Below are 19,519 nucleotides of genomic sequence, written 5' to 3'. Positions count from 1 at the left end.
AGTTTTGCTGTCAAATAGCAAGAACTTTATTCCATACTAGAAATCATGTCTTAAGTTGAACCACCCTTGAAAAAACAAATATGCAATTGTTTTTCATTACATGTCTTAATTTTTAATGTGCATCCAACTTTTTTGGGAGGGGCGCTGTAATTTTCCTAATCCCCAAGAAGGGGCAAAATGTACACAAGTGAATTTTTTGGGAGTAGCCTATTTGGAAAAGGTCCGCGGGCAAATAGTAGCCCAAACTAAATTATTGTTCTATAGTTAACAAAGAATCTGTCATGGTTACTCCAAAATATGCAGTTCATTAAGTGCAAAGCTACTTATCAAAACTTATTTGCAAAGGAAAATATGATTAATTTCACAAAAATGGGAAAAACACCCCAAAAAACTGGGAGTGATCTTAACGAAAGCCACATCATCAAATCAAGCATCTCCAAGACCCTTCAGTGGATGATCTTGGCTCATAAACAAATAAAACACTATTTCACATTTGTCCGATAGGTCTATCTCGGATACCCCTTTATTTTTTTTTAGTTTGTTTTTTATGATCTCATCAAATCGGCCGTCATGTAGAACCGAGAGGGTGCTCATTACAGCCAAAATACCAAGTTTTTTGTCTATTTTAGTAACAAAAATGGCAATGCCCCATCAAAGTCCTAGTTTCTGCCATTTTGGCCACAAAAAAGAAACTTAATCTTAACCTGACAACGGCCAAAATGAGAAAAAATATGGAGATAATCAGTCGGTTAGAATTGTAGGAAAGCTGTATGCATTGTTAGTTGGAGGGGGGAATATAAAGATCACTTTTTTAGTATCCGTAAAAGATGCCAATGCTTTCTGGAGAAAACCAAAGTTTTTTTTCAAAATCGTCCCCTTTCTTGGAGAAGTCAGTGGGGGCCAATCCCCTTCACTTCTTTCTTTGAAAAAAAATGGAAGTGTCCCTTTCATTTCGTCCGGAGTATCTTTAACCTGGGGACTGGAAATGTTGCCTAAGCCCCCCTCCTTTATTTATCGTCTATAACATGTCAAAACGTTAGGTTAAAGAAAAACATGCACAAGTGGTCCTCTTAAATAGTAAAGTAAGTAAAGTAAAGAAAAGGAAACGGCATTAAACTTTACAGTTTCTACCGACGGTGCTGATCTCCGTTTCTTGGCCCTTCAGCCGGGAAGTGCAAGGGGGTTGGGGGCCAACCATCATGTGCTTTCTTACACTCTTCCTATTTACCTTCCCCAGATTTTCTCCAGGTACTTATTTAGAGCTGGGTCGACTCTGGCTAAGCTTACAGAGTCACGCCACTGACCCCCGTCCCAAACTGAACAATTGGGTACACTGGGATTCAAACCTGCGTCCTTTCAGACAAAGGATCCTAAATCCAGCGCACCAACCGACTCGGCTAGGACGGCTCTAATAAAAATGTGGAACGCTTCACGATTTTGCGTGTCATCCTTGCGCAGAGGCCATGCTAATCTTCTCTGTATCGTTCCAATTTTAGTATATGTCTTCCCGAAGGAAGACCTCTTAAATAGGATTAAATAAAATAAAAACAATTTTTTATAACTGAAAGTAAGGACCAACGTTAAAGCTTAAAGCGAAAAGAAATTAATCCATGTGTGAAAGGGGCTGTTCCCTCCTCAACGCCCCGCTGTTTACGCTTAAGTTTGACTCTTTCTCTCAACTTCGCTTTTTAAATTTCTCATCCACCATGACAAATTTCTCCAAGGAAAGATCTTCCAAGTAGCCCTCTCCCCTCAACCCCCAACCAAAAAAAATCCCCCTGAAAACGTCTGTACACTTCCCAATAACCATTACTGTATATAAACACTGGCTATAGTTTGTAACTTGCAGCACCTCCACCGGGGACTGTGGCAGAGTAAGTTGTCTCCAAAGACATAGTTGTTATGTTTTTCGACTATGTTGAACAAAATGGCTATTTCAAAATTTTGATCCATTGGCTTTGGGAAAAACATGAGCGTATGAGGGGGCCTAGATGCACTCCAATTTTTTGGTCACTTAAAAAGGGGACTAGAACTTTTCATTTCCGTTAGAATGAGCCCTCTTGCGACATACCGGGACCACTGGGTCGACACGATTATCCCTGGGGAAAAAACAAAAAATCAACAAATAAACACGCACCTGTGATAGGTTTCATGGCAAAAATACGAAACTTCACATTTTGTAGATAGGAGCTGGAATCTTCTACAGTAGGGTTTTAGATTACGTTGAATGCGATATTGTGATTTTCGCCAAGATTCTAAGACTTTTAGGGGGTGTTTCCCCCTATTTTCTTAAATAAGGCAAATTTTCTCAAGCTCATAACTTTTGGTATTTAAGATTGAATTTGATAAAAATTTAAATATTTAAAATCAGCACGAAAATCCAATTCTTTTTATGCATCTAATAGTGTCAAAATTCTGTTTTGTAGAGTTTCATTTGCTGATGAGCCGGGTCGCTCCTTACTACTGTTCGTTACCACGAACTGTTTGATAATCTGTTTAGTTGCAATCTGAACTCTTTACCTCATTTGAAAAAATAACTTTGTATTTTCTGTTTATCTCTCGTCATTCTAGAATGTTCTCAATAGATAACTGAAACGTCTTTCCTAACATGAGTGATCCCTTCCTTGGTCATGAGACAACGAACTAGCCGTTTTACTTTAGTCAGTTTAATGCCTAGGATAATAACAGAAAAGTACGTTAGGATGGAAACATTTTCCATTTAATTTTCAATTGAACTGTCTGTAAAGTCTAAAATATGACAGCTTTAAAATTAGAAGAAGTGTAACCTCTGAGGAGACATAACTCGCAGCGTGTTCAACAAAAATATACTTAAGTGAATCGTTAAGCCGCGCAGAAAAAATATGATAAAATGGTATGATAAGGACGAGCAAATGTCTGTCTGGCTAGGAAGATCGGTTCAACCTTTACTCTTTACTGTAAAGTCTAACTAATGCTTAACTGGATGTATTTAAGAGAACAAAAGCCTAGCTCGATAGTGCCTGTAAGTAATTCATGTATTTAGAAACTAAACCCTTTCTCTCTCGAGGCGTTGGAAAAAAATAAATGAACTTTTTACTCCTTACAATTGTGTTAATGCGTTTGTTCTTGAAGCATGGAAAAGCCAAAATTTGGCAAAAATAGCTGGTACTAAGGGGTAAGAGTTTGCCCCCTCGACGATTTACATTCCTTTAAGCTTTTAATGTCATATTTTTCTTTCATTTGAAAAAGTTTGTTTCTTATTTAATTGCTGTCTGTTGTACAGCTAAGTGACTTGCCTTCATTGTAATGTGATGGGTCTCATAGGGAGCTCGACTCCAGAATTATGGCTTTTGTGTACTTCTTGAACTTCTAAAGGAGCTAAATCGATTCAAGATTTAAAGTTCTAGTGCCCCTTTTAAGAGTAAAAGGAGATTGGAGGGCAATCATCCCGTTTCTCAAGCCCATTCATTTTCCAAACACATCAATCAGAATTTTGTGACAGCCATTTTGTTCAGCATAGTAAAACAGTCCAGCAGCTACGTCTCTAGGGATATTGTATATCTCAATCCCCACAATTATTGAATAGGCCCATTATGGCTTAAAACTAAACGTTGTTTTAAAACTAAGACAAGGTCATAATTTGCGCTTTACTGAAAAAAAAAACAATGACCGTGGATTTTCAGTTCAGTATACGTATAGACCTACTGATATTTATTCTTATATAAAAGTCAAATAATCTTAATGAAAATCACATCATCATATTTAGCATATCACAGAACTCAACTGTAGAGGTTTGCGCACTTAATTTTGCATTTAGAGATCATCCAGAGGAATTTTCCGGCAAAAATTTTCAGCGTGTTTGGATTTCCGAGAAATAATTTCTACGGAAGTGGGATTTCCGGAGTGATTGGAAAAACAATTAGAAATTAAAGTCTTTTTTCAAATGAATGTATGCTAAGGAAAATTTTTCAAGCTGGATACTACTGCTACTAACAACTCACCGCGGCACTGAGCCACTAGAGGCCAACACAGCTGTGCATGCCCCTCCTCAGTTCCGGTCTATCCAAAGCCTCCCTATTTACACCCTCCCAAGAATTTTCCATTTCCCTTAAACCCTTCTTTATTACACACTCCCACTCCAACCACGGACGACCTGTTTTCCGTTTAGCCCTAGACGGTTGGTCGAAAAGGACAAACTTCGGCAGTCTGTCATCCTTCATCCGCAAAATGTGCCCTAGCCATCTCAACCTGTCTCTCATTATAGCCCTAAAAAGCGGGACTGAACCACAATTTTTGTACAGCCTACTGTGTGAAATACGATCAGTCAGCTGGGTGACCAAAACAATCCGTAGGCAATTTCTGCCGAAAACAGCTAGTAAATCTTTGTTCGTCTTTCAGAGAGCCCATGCTTCAGAACCATATTTGAGCACTGTCATAACTGTAGCTTCAAAATTCTAATCCTGGTTCTCACAATAATCTTCCTATCCTCCCAAACTCTTTTTCTTCCAAAACATCCTGAACCTTGGCTATTCTACTTTTAGCGTCTCCACTGCTCCCACCGTCCTTACTAATAATACTATTTTGGTAAAAAGCTGTCCACCTAATCAATCTTCTCGTTACCCAACACCATGTTTTCTTTTTCAGTTATTCCTAGTCTTAGTGAATTACTCTTCTTAACATTAATTTCTAACTTATTCTAGCACCCTGAAGTCGCGAAACCTCTAAAGGTTCATTGATTTTGCTCACACTTTCACTTAGAATGCATAAATCATCAGCATAATCTATATCCATGAAAGTTTTCCCTCACCATTTGATTCTGTGCTCTCCCATTGCCTTTCCTGTGCTTCTTAAGGCAAAATCGATCAAAAATCCGTATAAAGGGGTATAGAATACAACCCTGCTTAACTACTAGTTTAATATGAAACCAGCTGCTAATCTCATTTCCTACAAAAACCGCAGCAGTGTTCTCGTACATAGCACGGATATTTTTTTTCCCGGAGGTGCTTCATATGGAAGGAGTGGTCGTATAAACTTTGGAGGGGGCCTATTCGATTGGAAATCAGAAGTGTTAGTGCCCTTTTAAGAGTCAAAAATGATTGGAAAGCAACTAGCACCCCCACACCTTTTTTCCCCACACGCATTCGAAAAAAAAAATGAGACAACAATTTTCTTAAAAATAGTTCAAAGATGAAATTAAAAAAAAAATCAAGCCCTCTAGGACCCAGGGGCAGGCGTTGTAAGTTATACTCCTTGGGGCATATATGGTTCTTATGGGATGCTGGAAATTGAGAGTTCTAGTTCTCTTTTTAAGAGTCAAAAGGGATCGCAGGGCAACTAGCTTTCTCCCGCGCCCTTTTTTCACCAAATTCCTCCAATACAAATTTTGAGATCAAAGCCCTTTTCCTTAAAAATAGTTCAAACATCAGATAACAAAACTCCGGGGTCGATACAACATCCCAGAGCCCGGGGGCGAGTAATTTAAGTGTTTCGAGGCGTATAAGGTTCTTATGTAAGAGGTGGTTGTATAAACTTCAGAGGTGGCTCATTTGCTTGGAAATTAAAAGTTCTAGTTACATTTTTATGAGTCAAAAGTGATCGGAGGGCAGCTACCCTCCCCCCCCACACACACACATCCTTTTTTCCTCATATGCATCCAATGAGAATTCCGAGATAGCCAGTTCGTTTAAAATAGTCTAACAATCAGATAGCAAAAACATCGGCGTCAACATAACCCCTCAGAGTCCGGGTAAGGGTTGTAACTTATACCACGGGGACATATAAGGTTTCTACGGAAGGGATGGTCGTACAAACTTCGGAAGGAGCCCATTCGATTGGAACTCAGAATTTTTAGTTCCCTTTTTAAGAGTCAAAAATAATCGAAAGGGCAACAAACCCCCCCCCCTAAAGGTTTTTTTTCACCAAATGCATCCAATCAAAATTTTTAGATATCTGTTTTGTTCATTATAGTTCAAATATCAAATAACAAAAATTCAGGGTTGATACAACCCCCTATGATCCGGGGCAAGTATTGTAAGTTATGTCTCAGGTGTATATAAAGTTTTTCCTATTAGATAGCCATTTCCTTAAAAATAACTTAAACATCAGATAACAAACCGCCGGGGTCGACATAACTCCCCAGAGCCCGGAGGCGAGTAACTTAAGTTATATTTCGAGGAGTATAAGGTTTTTTAGTTCCCTTTTTAAGAGTAAAAAATAACTGAAAGGGCAACAACCCCCCCCCCAAAGGTTTTTTCACCAAATGCATCCAATCAAAATTTTTAGATATCTGTTTTGTTAAAAATAGTTCAAATATCAAATAACAAAAATTCGGGGTTGACACAACCCCCTATTATCCGGGGCAAGTATTGTAAGTTATGTCTTAGGGGTATATAAAGTTTTTCCTATTAGATAGCCATTTCCTTAAAAATAATTTAAACATCAGATAACAAACCGCCGGGGTCGATACAACTCCCCAGAGCCCGGGGTCGAGTAACTTAAGTTATATTTCGAGGAGTATAAGGTTTTTATGTAAGGGATGGTCTTGTAGAATTCAGAGACGGTTCATTTGATTGGAAACCGAAATTTCTAGTTACCTTTTTAACAGTTATCAAAAGTCATCAAAAGGCTTGTACCCCCCCGCCCCCCGCCAACGCACACCCTCTTGCCCTCAAATGCATCTGATTAAAATTTTTAAGAAAGTCATTCGGTTTAAAAAAAAGTCCAACAATCAGATGATAAAAACTTCAGGGTCAACTTAACCTTACCAGAGCCCAGGGGAAGGGTTGTAACTTGTGCCACAGGGACATGTAATGTTTTTGTGGAAGAAGTAGTCGTACAAACTTCAGAGGGGACTCAAATGATAACAACATCGAAAATTCTAGTTACCTTTTTAAGAATCAAAAGTGATCGGAGATCATCTACCCTCCCACTCTCATACGCATCCTAATTTCCCCAAATGCATTCAATCAAAATTTTTCAGATAGTCAGTTTGTCTGAAATAGTCCAACGATCGGATAAGAAAACTTTGGGGTCAGCATAACCCCTACCAGAGCCCGGGGGAAGGGTTGTATCTCATGCCCTGTTGGCATATAAGGTTTTTATTGAAAAGATAAACTTCCCAGGAGGCTCAAATCATCAGAAACTGAAAGTGCTACTTCCCTTTTTGAGAGTCAAAAGCAATCCAATGAAAACTAGCCCCCACCCAACAACCCTCTTCTCCCGAAATACTATTAAAGAACGAATGAAACCCAAAACGAAGAGAAATTAGATAGACAATCATATTAAAATTGTTCCAGTTATTACAGTATTGAAAATGAAAACACATGTTACTGTGAAATAAAATCTTGAACTGATTATATTTCAACAACTACATCATATATCAAATATAAAGCTTGATTTTATTTGTGGTTTTGAAGGCTGTTCAAGACATAAATAGTTTTCAGTAAAGCAACAATTACGCAATAGGTTTTAGACTTTTACAGCGAGAGAAGGAGCCAAGACCAAAACTCTCGTTTGTAGCGATTTTTGTTCGTTTCAAGCTTGATTTGTATATTTAATTGAAGTTTCGCTCGCATTGAGACGTATCTATTCATTTATGTTAGTATCTATTGTATGTTTATTTGCTATGATTGTTTATTTGATTTCTGTTCGTTTCAGGTTTCATTTATGCTTCAAAAGCAAAATATTTGTGTTCGTTTTAAGCTTGATTTGCGTATTCAATTCAAGCTTTACTCAATCCGAGGTTTATTTATTTATTTATATTAGTACCTGTTGTATGTTTATTTTGCTGTGATTATTTATTGGATTTCTGTTCGTTTTGGGTTTCATTTATTCTTTAATAGTAATTTTTGGTCGTTTTGTGTTTGAGCTATTGTGGGTTTCTATTTCTTCTGATCTGAAGTTTAATATAGCCCTTACTTTTCTTTAAAAGCCTTCCTTTTAAAATAGTTTTTTGAGGTAAATACAATACAAGGATAAAATATTTGCTAAAGCTCATCTAGCAACGGAACCAGACGGTTGCTCATAATCTATAAAACCGAGAACTAAAGGTGCTTAATAGTTCAGGCACTCCTCAATTATTAACCGAAGAGTGAAGATTTGGTTGACACATCCTCTGCCCTTTTCAAAACCGCACTTATCTTCTATTATAACTTTGTCTATAGCATCTTTCAGTCCAAAAAGTATCATATTACAAATTAATTTACTACCAACAGAGCCCAGGCTAATGCCTCAGTAATTACCACACTCACTCTTATTACCTTTTTTATACAGTGGTTTTGTGTTTTTAAACAATGCTAGTAAATCCTGCGCTCCCTTCATGGAGATTTTCTTCCCCCATGACAAATTATCGATGGAAAGTTCCCCCAGCATATCCCCCTCTTCTTAACCCCTCCCCCAACCAAAAAAATCCTCCTGAAAACGCCTGTACACTTCCCAATAACCATTACTATATATAAGCATTGGTCAAAGTTTGTAACTTGTTGCCCCTCCCATGGGGACTGTGGGGGAGTAAGTCGTCCCCAAAGACATAGTTATAAGGTTTTTCGACTACACTGAATAAAATGGCTATCTCAGAATTTTGATCCGTTAACTTTGGTAAAATAATTAGCGTGGGAGGGGGCCTAGGTGCCCTCCAATTTTTTTGGTCACTTAAAAAGGGCACTAGAACTTTTCATTTCCGTTAGAATGACCCCTCTTGCAACATTCTAGGACAACTGGGTCGATACGATCACCCCTGGGAAAAAAAACAACAAAAAAACAAAAAAACAAATAAACACGCACCCGTGATCTGCCTTCTAGCAAAAAATACAAAATTCCACATTTTTGTAGATAGGAGCTTGAAACTTCTACAGTTGGGTTCTCTGATACGCTGAATCTGATGGTGTGATTTTCGTTAATATTCTATGACTTCTAGGGGGCGTTTCCCCTATTTTCTAAAATAACGCAAATTTTCTCAGGCTCGTAACTTTTGATGGGTAAGACTAAACTTGATGAAACTTATATATTTAAAATGAGCATTAAAATGCGATTCTTTTGATGTAGGTATTGGTATCAAAATTCCATTTTTTAGAGTTTTGGTTACTATTGAGTCGGGTCGCTCCTTACTACAGTTCGTTACCACGAACTGTTTGATACTCTATTGCCTTCAACTAGATTGTTATACCTATAAAATCGCAGCAGTCTGTAGCCATTAATATTTTCTTTTCAAATACCAAATTTACCTGGATTAGGATACCATGTATCTCTATTTCTACCAACATGGGTGGTAAAATCACCTAATAAAGAAACCAATTTCTACCTGGGACCCTATCTATTTGCTCCTGTAACTGTAAGTAAAACGTAAGTAAAATCTTCTGCAGCAAGTTTTATGGAGGAGGGGGATGTTCAGTAAGAAAGGAATTGCCTGGAAGAAATTTTTGGGGGTTGTTTTTTACGTAGGAGGAACTTTCCACGGAGGAGTTTCCCGTGAGGAAAGTACATTTTTCAAGGAGGGTGAGCTAGGTTTACCGGCATTATTAGAAAAACCATCAGAAATCAAATAAGAAAATGAGTTTTTCAACTGAAAGTAAGGAGCAACATTAAAACTAAAACGAACAGAAACTATTCAGTATATGATGATGGTTGCCCCCTCTTCCATACCTTGCGCTTTGCGCTTAAGTGTGATTGTTTGTCCCAATTTTTTAAGAACGAATCCTGAAATACAAGGGCCATTTAATGAGAATAGGATATTTTTTAAAAGTTCTAAGAACTTTAGCGTGAAGACCATGTATTGGGGAGGGGGCAACCCGGTCATATACGGAATAAATTCTGTTTGTTTTAAGCCTTAATGCTGCTCCTTTCTTTCAGTCGAAAAAAAACTTGGTTTTCTTACTTAACAAATGTCAAGGAAAACTGTTAAAATTACTGAATTTCTCTTACTTACTGGCATTGGCATGAAACTTGAATTCTTGAATATGCGATATATATTTTTTCCCAACTTTTTTTCTTTTACTTTCGGATAATATTGGTGAAAATTGCTTTTTACTAACAGTTCGTTAAAACTTCCATTAGCTCTATTTACAAAACACATCGATCAGTATTCTTCACTTTTTTCTTACATTTATGATAGATACCATGCATTAGTATGTCAATTATTTTTCAGCCAAATGAAAATTTAGATGCTTTAAAACCTGGCAAGAGAGTAGCTCATTTAAGTGCCTCAAATAAAATAAATTCCCGATGAATGTTTAATCATTAATTCAATGTCTATGTTAATTTCTTACTCACCATCTTGAAGTTGTCAAAATTGGGTGGTTCTTCTAATTATTTCATTTTTTTTTACGGAATTTCACATCGAAGATGGCTGAGTGAAGGTAGTCAGCAAGAATATTTGCAGAATTTTCAGGATTTTACTGGCTAGAATTTCTTCTTCTTTTAATTTTTCTTTTTTTCGCAAGTAATACTAGCCTCTTTGGTCAATTCTTGTCTCATTGTTATGATCAACATAAGTAACTTGTTTTCAGCTTTGAATCAATCGATGGCTTATTTATTTGTATAAGGGAATTGGAAGTCAAGGACCGTATCATACACAATCTGTTGTATTAACAAAAACCCATGTGCGTCTTGCGTTTTAATTTTTTCGCAAACACTTTGTATGGAAGGTTTGGTCGTTAAAACTTGTAAGAAGGTTCATTCATTCGGAAATCAGAGAACAGCCAATCCATGTCCATGATATTTTTCGATTCTTCATAATGTCAGAAAGGTCTATTAAAAATGCCTCTTAGATTAATGTGTCCCCACAGCTCCAAGAGACAAGGACCTCAAGCGTGTAAATTACCCATTGTCCATATGTATTATTAGTGGAATACACGAACATATTTGGTTTTGGTTTTTCGACCAGATTGAAATTTTAAAGATTGATGAGCGCGCCAAGACTTCCGAATGGTATGTTCCTGAAGCGGTTAAATAAAAAAAACAAGTTTTTTTAAATGAAAGTAAGGAGCGACATTAAAACTTAAAATGAACAGAAATTACTCCTTAAATGAAAGGGGCTTTTCCTTCCCAACGCCCCGCTCTTTACGCTAAAGTTTGACTCTTTCTCTTAACTCTACATTTTAAAACAGTAAAAAACTTTAGCGTAAAGAGTGGGGCGTTGAGAAGGAAAAGCCCCTTTCATATAAGGAGTAATTTCTGTTCGTTTGAAGTTTTAATGTCGCTCCTTACTTTCATTTAAAAAAACTTGTTTTTTTTTAAATTTAATTTCTGAACGTTTTTGAATCAATGCATGTTTTGATTTTGGCTCTCCGCAGAGGAATAATTAAAACGAAATTTGTATATTTATTTTTTTGGCTAAATGGCTTTCTCGTAATTTTGATCGAATGATTTTGAGAAAAGAAGAGCGGGGGAGGAAGCTTAGTTGCCCTTTTATTTTCGGTTAATTAAAAAGGCAACTAGAACTTTTAATTTTTTACGAATCTTTTTATAAGTAAAAGATATACGTATCTTATAAATTAGTTTACGTAAGGAACTTTTGTATTCTCACATTTTTATTACATATATGAGGGGGCTCGCCCCCTCGTCAGTATCTCGCTCTTTACACTAAAGCTTAAATTTTGTCCCAATTCATTAAGAATGACCCCTGAATCACAAAATCCGCAGAATAAATAGTTGAAATTACTAAAAATACTTTAGCGTAAAGAGCGAGGTATTAGGAGGAGGTGAGCTCCTCATATGGATAATAATTTCTGTTCGTTTTAAGTTTTAATGCTGCTGCTTACTTCCAGGTGAAAAAAATTTTCATATTTATTTTTTCATTGTTTTTTTTAAGTAATGCTAGTAAATCCTGCGCTCCCTTCATGGAAATTTTCTTCCCCCATGAAAAATTCCTCGATGGAAAGTTCCCCCTACATATCCCCCTCTTCTCAACCCCTGCCTCCAACCAAAAAATCCTCCTGAAAACGCCTGTACACTTCCCAATAACCATTACTATATGTAAGCACTGGTCAAAGTTTTGAACTTGTAACCCCTCCCACGGGGACTGTGGGGGAGTAAGTCGTCCCCAAAGACATAGTTATAAGGTTTTTCGACTACGCTGAATAAAATGGCTATCTCAGAATTTTGATCCGTTGACTTTGGGAAAATAATTAGCGTAGGAGGGAGCCTAGGTGCCCTCCAATTTTTTCGGTCACTTAAAAAGGACACTAGAACTTTTCATTTCCGTTAGAATGAGCCCTCTCGCAACATTCTAGGACAACTGGGTCGATACGGTCACCCCTGGGGAAAAAAACAACAAACAAATAAACACGCATCCGTGATCTGCCTTCTGGCAAAAAATATAAAATTCCACATTTTTGTAGATAGGAGCTTGAAACTTCTACAGTAGGGTTCTCTGATACGCTGAATCTGATGGTGTGATTTTCGTTAAGATTCCATTGTTTTTTTTTATATTCGAAAATAGTGAGAATATACAAAATCCTTTTCTAAAAATCCTTTTCTATGACTTCTAGGGGGTGTTTCCCCCTATTTTCTAAAATAACGCAAATTTTCTCACCAGCATTAAAATGCGATTCTTTTGATGTAGCTATTGGAACCAAAATTCCATATTTTAGAGTTTTGGTTACTATTGAGCCGGGTCGCTCCCTACTACAGTTCATTACCACGAACTGTTTGATATGCATTTTTACTAAATGAAAAAGCGATAACCAAAACGCGCTATCTGCAGTACCTCTGGAACCGTTTGGGGGGGGGATAAATTATGTGAATGAAGCCAACGATCATCTGGTATTTAAATAGTTTACGGTAGAGCCACTTTTATTAATGGTAATTTTCTTTTTCACTTTATTTAAACTCGTTTTTTTTGGGAAAAGGTTTGAAAAAAAAATTTAATATAATTTTTGTTAAATACCTTCCTTGTTTGAACTGCAAAACCTGATTTCATATTTTAGTGAAATGTACCAAAATTTGACTCCATTTCTTATTGATAAAATTTTATTTACAAATGAATATGTGCTAAGAGTAAGTTGTGATGTTGCGCTTCAATGGCATCAAGGAATGCATAGAATTAGCTACACTTGGAGAGAACGAATATTTCTTCTTGGATTGTTATTTTCTTAATAGAAAGTTTCGACAAGTTTTGACGGCATTTCTAAGGAAATGTGTTTCTGGAGGTCTGAATTTTCTTCAAAATCTGAAAGAATTTGAAAAAGTTAATTTCGTATGACTTGCTTTTCTAAAACGACGACAAAAGCAAGAAATGAAACTTTTATTGAGGTGATATTCTCTTTGGCCTTTATTTTGTAGCCCTAGAAGGGAATATTGTTTCATTTGAGGGTGAATACGAAAGTTAGTTTAAACCAGACATAAAGCTCAATCTTATGAGCACAACAAAACAAGCGTGAATACGTTTTTTTTTAGCTCATTAGGGTTTTTCAGATTACAATAATAGTCATCAATTATGTGGTTTGGGACGAGGTCAGTGGTGTGACTTTGTAAGCTTAGCAAGAGTTAACCCAGTTCCAAAAAGTGGGAAGGCTGTGCAAAAACACAGGATGGCTGGCTCCAAAACCCAGCTATACTTCCTGGCTAAAGGGCCAGGAAACAGTGACCAGCACCGTCAATAGGGATTGTGAAGTCTAGCGCCGCATCCTTTATCTTTTACTAAAACTACCGAAATCATGGCTGGTTAAAGACGATTAAAAGCCTTATGAATAAGTCATTCATTTCCCACAGGCCACTTACCTAATTTTCTCCTCCTAAGAGAATTGTGGTCATTTCTGCGTTTTTATTAAATTAAAAAAAAACTAATTTTTTTAGCTGAAAGTAAGGAGCGACATTAAAACTTAAAACGAACAGAAATTACTCCGTATATGAAATGAGTTGTCCCCTCCGCAATCCCTCGCTCTTTACGCTAAAGCTTTAAATTGTTTTAAAAAGTAGAATTGTGGCAAAGAGTCAAACTTTAGCGTAAAGAGCGAGGGATTGCGGAGGGGACAACTCATTTCATATACGGAGTAATTTCTGTTCGTTTTAAGTTTTAATGTCGCTCCTTACTTTCAGCTAAAAAAATTAGTTTTTTTTTAATTTAATTTCTGAACGTTTTTGAATTAATGCATGTTTGGTTTTGGCTCTCCGCACATAAATTATTAAAATGAAATTTGTATATTTATTCTTTTTTTGGCTAAATGGCTTTCTATTAGTTATGATCAGACGATTTTGAGAAATAAGGGGTGGAGAATGAGGCCTAGTTGCCCTCCAATTTTTCGGTTACTTAAACAGGCAACTAGAACTTTTAATTACTAACGAATATTTTTATTAGTAAAAAATATACGTAACTTAAGAATTAACTTACGTAACAAACTTTCATAACCTTATATTTTTATTATGTATACGAGGGGATTTGTACCCTCGTTAATACCTCGCTCTTTACACTAAATCGTAAGTTTTGTCCCAATTCTTTAATAATGACCCCTGAATCAGAAAGGCCGTAGAATAAATAGTTGAAATTACTAAAAATACTTTAGCATAAAGAGCAAGGTATTTATCTCCTCGTAAACACCTCGCTCTTTATGCTAAAGTATTTTTAGAACCCCTCATATGCGTAATAATCTCTGTTCGTTTTAAGTTTCAATGCTACTTCTTCTTTCATTTGAAAAAACGTTTTCATGTTTATTTTTCATTGTTTTCTTATAGTAATGCCAGAGAATCCTGCGCCCTTGTCATTGAATTTTTCTTCCCCCATGACAGATTCCTCCAAGGAAAGATCCTCCAACATAGCCCCCCTCTCCTCAGCCCCACCCCCAAACAAAATAAAATCTCCCTGAAAACGTCTGTACACTTCCCAATAACCATTACTATATGTAAACACTGGTCAAAGTTTGTAACTTGCAGCCCCTCCCCCAGGGATTGTGGGGGAGTAAATCATCCCCAAAGACATAGTTATTATGGTTTTCGACTATGCTGAACATAATGGCTATCTCAAAATTTTGATCCGTTGACTTTGGGAAAAAAATGAGCGTGGGAGGGGGCCTAGATGCCCTCCACTTTTTTCGGTCACTTAAAAAGGGCACTAGAACTTTTCATTTCCGTTAGAATGAGCCATCTTGCGACATTCTAGGACCACTTGGTCGATACGATGACCCCTGGGGAAAAGAAAAAAAAAAAACAAAAAAAAAAAACAAACAAATAAACACGCACCCGTGATTTGTCTTCTGGCAAAAAATACAAAATTCCACATTTTTGTAGATTGGAGCTTGAAACTTCTACAGTATGGTTCTTTGATACGCTGAATCTGATGGTGTCATTTTCGTTAAGATCCTACGACTTTTAGGGGGTGTTTCCCCCTATTTTCCTAAATAAGGCAAATTTTCTCAGGCTCGTAACTTTTGATGGGTAAGATCAAACTTGATGAAACTTATATATTTAAAATCAGCATTAAAATGCGATTCTTTTGATGTAGCTATTGATATCAAAATTCAATTTTTTAGAGTTTTGGTTACTATTGAGCCGGGTCGCTCCTTACTACAGTTCGTTACCACGAACTGTTTGATTAAAGCACTAGGTGTTAGAATTAAAAGCCCACTGTACCTGGGGCAATGGCTGTAAATCATGACGAAAGTAAAACAGCTGATCAGTCAGCAGTAAAACTCTGATGATGAACACTGTATATGTGTTCGAAATATCCAGTTAAATTTTATACCTGTTCGCTGTCAATAAAAAGGTTTCATCCCTATTTTGAACTGTTTTACTTTCGTCGTGGAAAGGCAGTGTGGTCTTCGAAGTTATCTACGCTGTAAATCATGGAAGTTACCCATTGTTTACAGATAAGTTTTATTATTGGGAAAGAGTTTGATCCTGGGTGTTCAAAAAGCCTAAGGTTAATAAGAGGGAGTTCTCAAGGAATGTTGGGGGGATATTAAATTAAATTAAAAAAACACTATGGACATTCAGTTTGTCAAAGGGCCTTATATACAACGGATCAGGAGCGGCCGAGGATAATAAGTCGAACTTTTCAAGGTAGGTTGATGGGGTACAGAACTAAATTAAAAGGTAATACGAGTATACAGGTTGTTACAAGGACGAATATGCGATTTCCTAAAAATGACCAAGGGTATCAAGTTTAAGCCTTTAGGGAATATTGAGAGGGTTGTTGAACTAAATCAAAAGAGGCTTCATGTACTCAGGCTCTCGAATAGGCTAATCAACAATGTCTCAGGAACATCTAAAGTATTAAATTGAACCTTTTAGGGTATCTTAAGGAGATGTTGAACTAAATCAAGAATCACTTTGTGCATGCATGTTGCGCATGCAAGATACCTTCTGAATCCAAGTTGTTAAAAGGCTGTCTCTGCAGTATTTAAGGAATGGCTTAGGTTTTCAAGTTGAAACTTTCAGGGAATGTTGACAGGGATGTTAAATAAAATAAAAACTGGTTATATATTCAGGTAGTCGAAAAGATGTACCTACAATTTCGGGGACAGCTGAGGGTATTAAGGTGAAACTTTCAATGAATGTTGTGGGGGATGTTGAGCTAAATTAAAGGCACTGTGTGTCTCTACACTATATGTGGATGCAATACATCAGGGTGCGTCAAAAGGGTGCATCTAAAATATATCAGGGACGGCTATGAGTATTAACTAAAAAACTTTCTGGGAATGCGGATAGGAAGCATAAGACAAAGTTAAGAAAAGATGGAGACTGCTTAGCCCAGCTTAGCATTAAAAAGCTACTTGACCAAATGTTCTATCGAGTCAACACTCTAATGTGTGGGGTTGAATAAACTCCGGCAAAGCCTTGTCCCATTTGAAACCATGGTTTCCTGAAGCCTCAAAGAGGTTTAAATTCCTTTTTGACGACATCATGCCGCATTTTTTTTTCTGACCACCTGGTTTTTCATTCCATGAAGGAGGGCGGCTGCTAATAGTACCTAGCATGTCAGGGTCTATTTTGGTACCTCCTTTTATGGCCTAGCCATATGTGAAGTCTTGTCATGATCAAAGGGGAAACCTCAAGTTTGAGTTTGCATATTTTTATCAACTCGTAGTTTCTGATTCTTCGCGACATCCCTTTGTAGCTAATGGCAACTTTGTTGCTAATCTCTTAGTCTCTGCTAGTCTCGCGCTCTTCCTTCACCTTGAGGGGGCAGTTCTTACAAACACAGAACAAGATTGAAGGCACGCATCCTGAGTTTCGTCACGAGGTTGATTTCCCTTCTAGTCCATGGTGATCTACGGAGCAAGCCAAAGACGGATCAAGCAATGCTAATCCTTCCTTGAATCTCACCAGAAACTCTGTCTTTATAATCTATTAATGACCTTAGAAGTTTGAACTCTTCAACCCTCTTAGTAGATTCTCTGTTGGGATATCACGTTTTCTCTTTGGTTAAGATATGAGTTTAGTCTCTATAAAGAACATTATATATTAACTATAAAGAACAAATTTTTGAACATAACTGGATTATCGTTTGTACTGTGTTAGATTGAGTAATTAATTTTTCATGAAGAAATCCAGCTGATTTGATTTCAACGGATTGCTCACTTCATACCACCACTTGTGTTAACACGCTACGTCCTGAGCGTTGCTTTGTCTAAATCAGAACCCCCTTCATAACTCTAGTGCCGGAGCATATAGCTGGCACATTCTAAGGTAGGCCTTTGCAATTTTAGTAGGCAAACTGAAATAGAATTATGAATAGATCCAATTGATATTGGCAAAATTGGAAAGTGTGGAAGAAAAGTTAAAATCTCTTCATCCTATGTCTCACAAGGTTGATTATTTATTGAAAGATTTCCAAAGCCGGGCTACAAGTCTTTCTGGTCAAATTAGTGAAGTACGTTCTGTCGTAGACGTTAATGCAAAACAAATCCAGAGCACTAGCAGGGAAGTAGCCCCTGGCATAGCAAGAATGGAAAGGATAGAAAAAGCGCAGAAAAGGTGTAATTTAATCCTATACAATTTTCCTCCGACAGTAAGAGGAAGATATCTGACAGAAGATCTTATTACGTGTTTTACCCATGTGGTGCCCCATTTAAGTATAACCGAAAATGATATTATTGACGCATTTCGTTTACCATCACAAAAATGCGTCCGACATATTGTGATCAGATTCCCATCAACAGATCTCAAAATCACGACCCTAAAATCATTTCAGAATTTTAAAAGATATGACCTTTCTGTAGCTTCCGATTATTTAGCTATTGAACAGCTCGGCTGAGGGAAACTTATACCAGTTATGATACAAGCGAAAGAAGGTCAGTCAAACGCTAGGTAATGCAAAAGAAAAGAAAGTCAGTCAAACGCTAGGTTGAGGGGCATGAAACTTTTTTTTGAAAAATCGTTAATCCGTGAACAACAAGATAAACGACAAAGTGAAGGAAATAAAAAAGATTGAGGCAGCTAAATTAAATTAGCCGGATAATTCGGAGGAGAGTAGAAGTGATGTTAGCATAGTGGACAGAGAAAGAAATGAATATATATCCTCCCAAGAATCAGACTCTACTATCACACCTAAAACCACGATGAAAAGAAGCAGTGAGATGGTGGTGAGCCCAAACGACCTGGATAGTCAACCTATTTCAGCATGTATTTGACAGAATAGTGGGGGGATAAAAGGAGATTTGGTATTCGTGGGGGTTATGATGACAGGGAGCTAACGGGTGTCTGTCGTGCGTTGAAGTTTGGAGACCGCGGTCCTGGTCTTAGATGGTATTCTGTTGACCGAAGTTTCTCTGGTGGCCATTTTGAGGGTAATTTCAGTGCTAATAATAGTCAATAGCGGTGGCTGGCCCATGGGCAAAGTAGTACGAGCCTTAAGTTGTTACAATGGGTTATCCAAATTAGTAATGATGTAAAATGAGTGATTTGTTTAGGCTAGACGATTATGATGTTACCAGCGTAGTTGAGGTATGGCAGGATGTGTCAGTATTTAGAAAAAGTTTTTAAGTTTCCATGTTTCAAGAAAGAGAAGTAAGAATAATCAAATTTATGGTGGTGCTGCACTGTTGATTTTTTTTCTCCTTGGATTTAGTCAGCGTTGCCAGTCAACTTTTTCAGTTTAATGCAAGGTTTGATGGTGACAGGTTAGGTTCGACAGGTTGGATTAGTTTTGGTTAGGATGAGCTAAGTTAGGTTAAGTTTTAACCCATTTCGGATACTTATAATAAAATTTATCATAACTTAATGTAATCCAATCTAAACTAACATAAGGTAACCTGAATTGGTTTTGACTTTTACCATTATACGTAGCTTGCGCTACGTATGATGCGCTTGTGTAGCTTGCATAGGACTGAAAAAGCTGATTCGCTAAGCTAATTGAATCCAAGCATAGAAAAAGGAATTTGGACATTAACTGGCGAAAGTCGACATTAACCAGATTTCGGACATTCACGGTAACATATACTTCAGATAGTATGGTAACAACTGGACTTTCGGATACCGCTGCTGCCTTACAAGCACAGATAAATAACATTAGTACACATATATCTAGCACTGCTAAGACAAATGAATAGATTAAGAAAGAGCTGAAAAGCGTGAAATCAGACCTAGTACTCACATACAAAAACGAGCC

At 37.1% G+C, this 19,519-nt stretch overlaps 1 protein-coding gene and 1 non-coding gene across 5 annotated transcripts in view; both read right to left on the bottom strand.

Moving 5' to 3' along the window:
• LOC136031392 (lachesin-like) overlaps positions 1 to 19,519 on the bottom strand; it is an 87,499-nt gene that overhangs the window by 17,904 nt on the left and 50,076 nt on the right. The window lies entirely within an intron of this gene.
• Positions 1,414 to 1,519, bottom strand: LOC136031594 (U6 spliceosomal RNA). The gene has a single exon (XR_010618539.1). It is a non-coding gene; the product is annotated as a U6 spliceosomal RNA (small nuclear RNA).

Source organism: Artemia franciscana, chromosome 9 (assembly GCF_032884065.1).
Source record: "Artemia franciscana chromosome 9, ASM3288406v1, whole genome shotgun sequence".
NCBI lineage: Eukaryota > Metazoa > Arthropoda > Branchiopoda > Anostraca > Artemiidae > Artemia > Artemia franciscana.
Note: the sequence above shows the minus strand (reverse complement) of the source record. Positions and strands in the feature narration are given on the sequence as shown.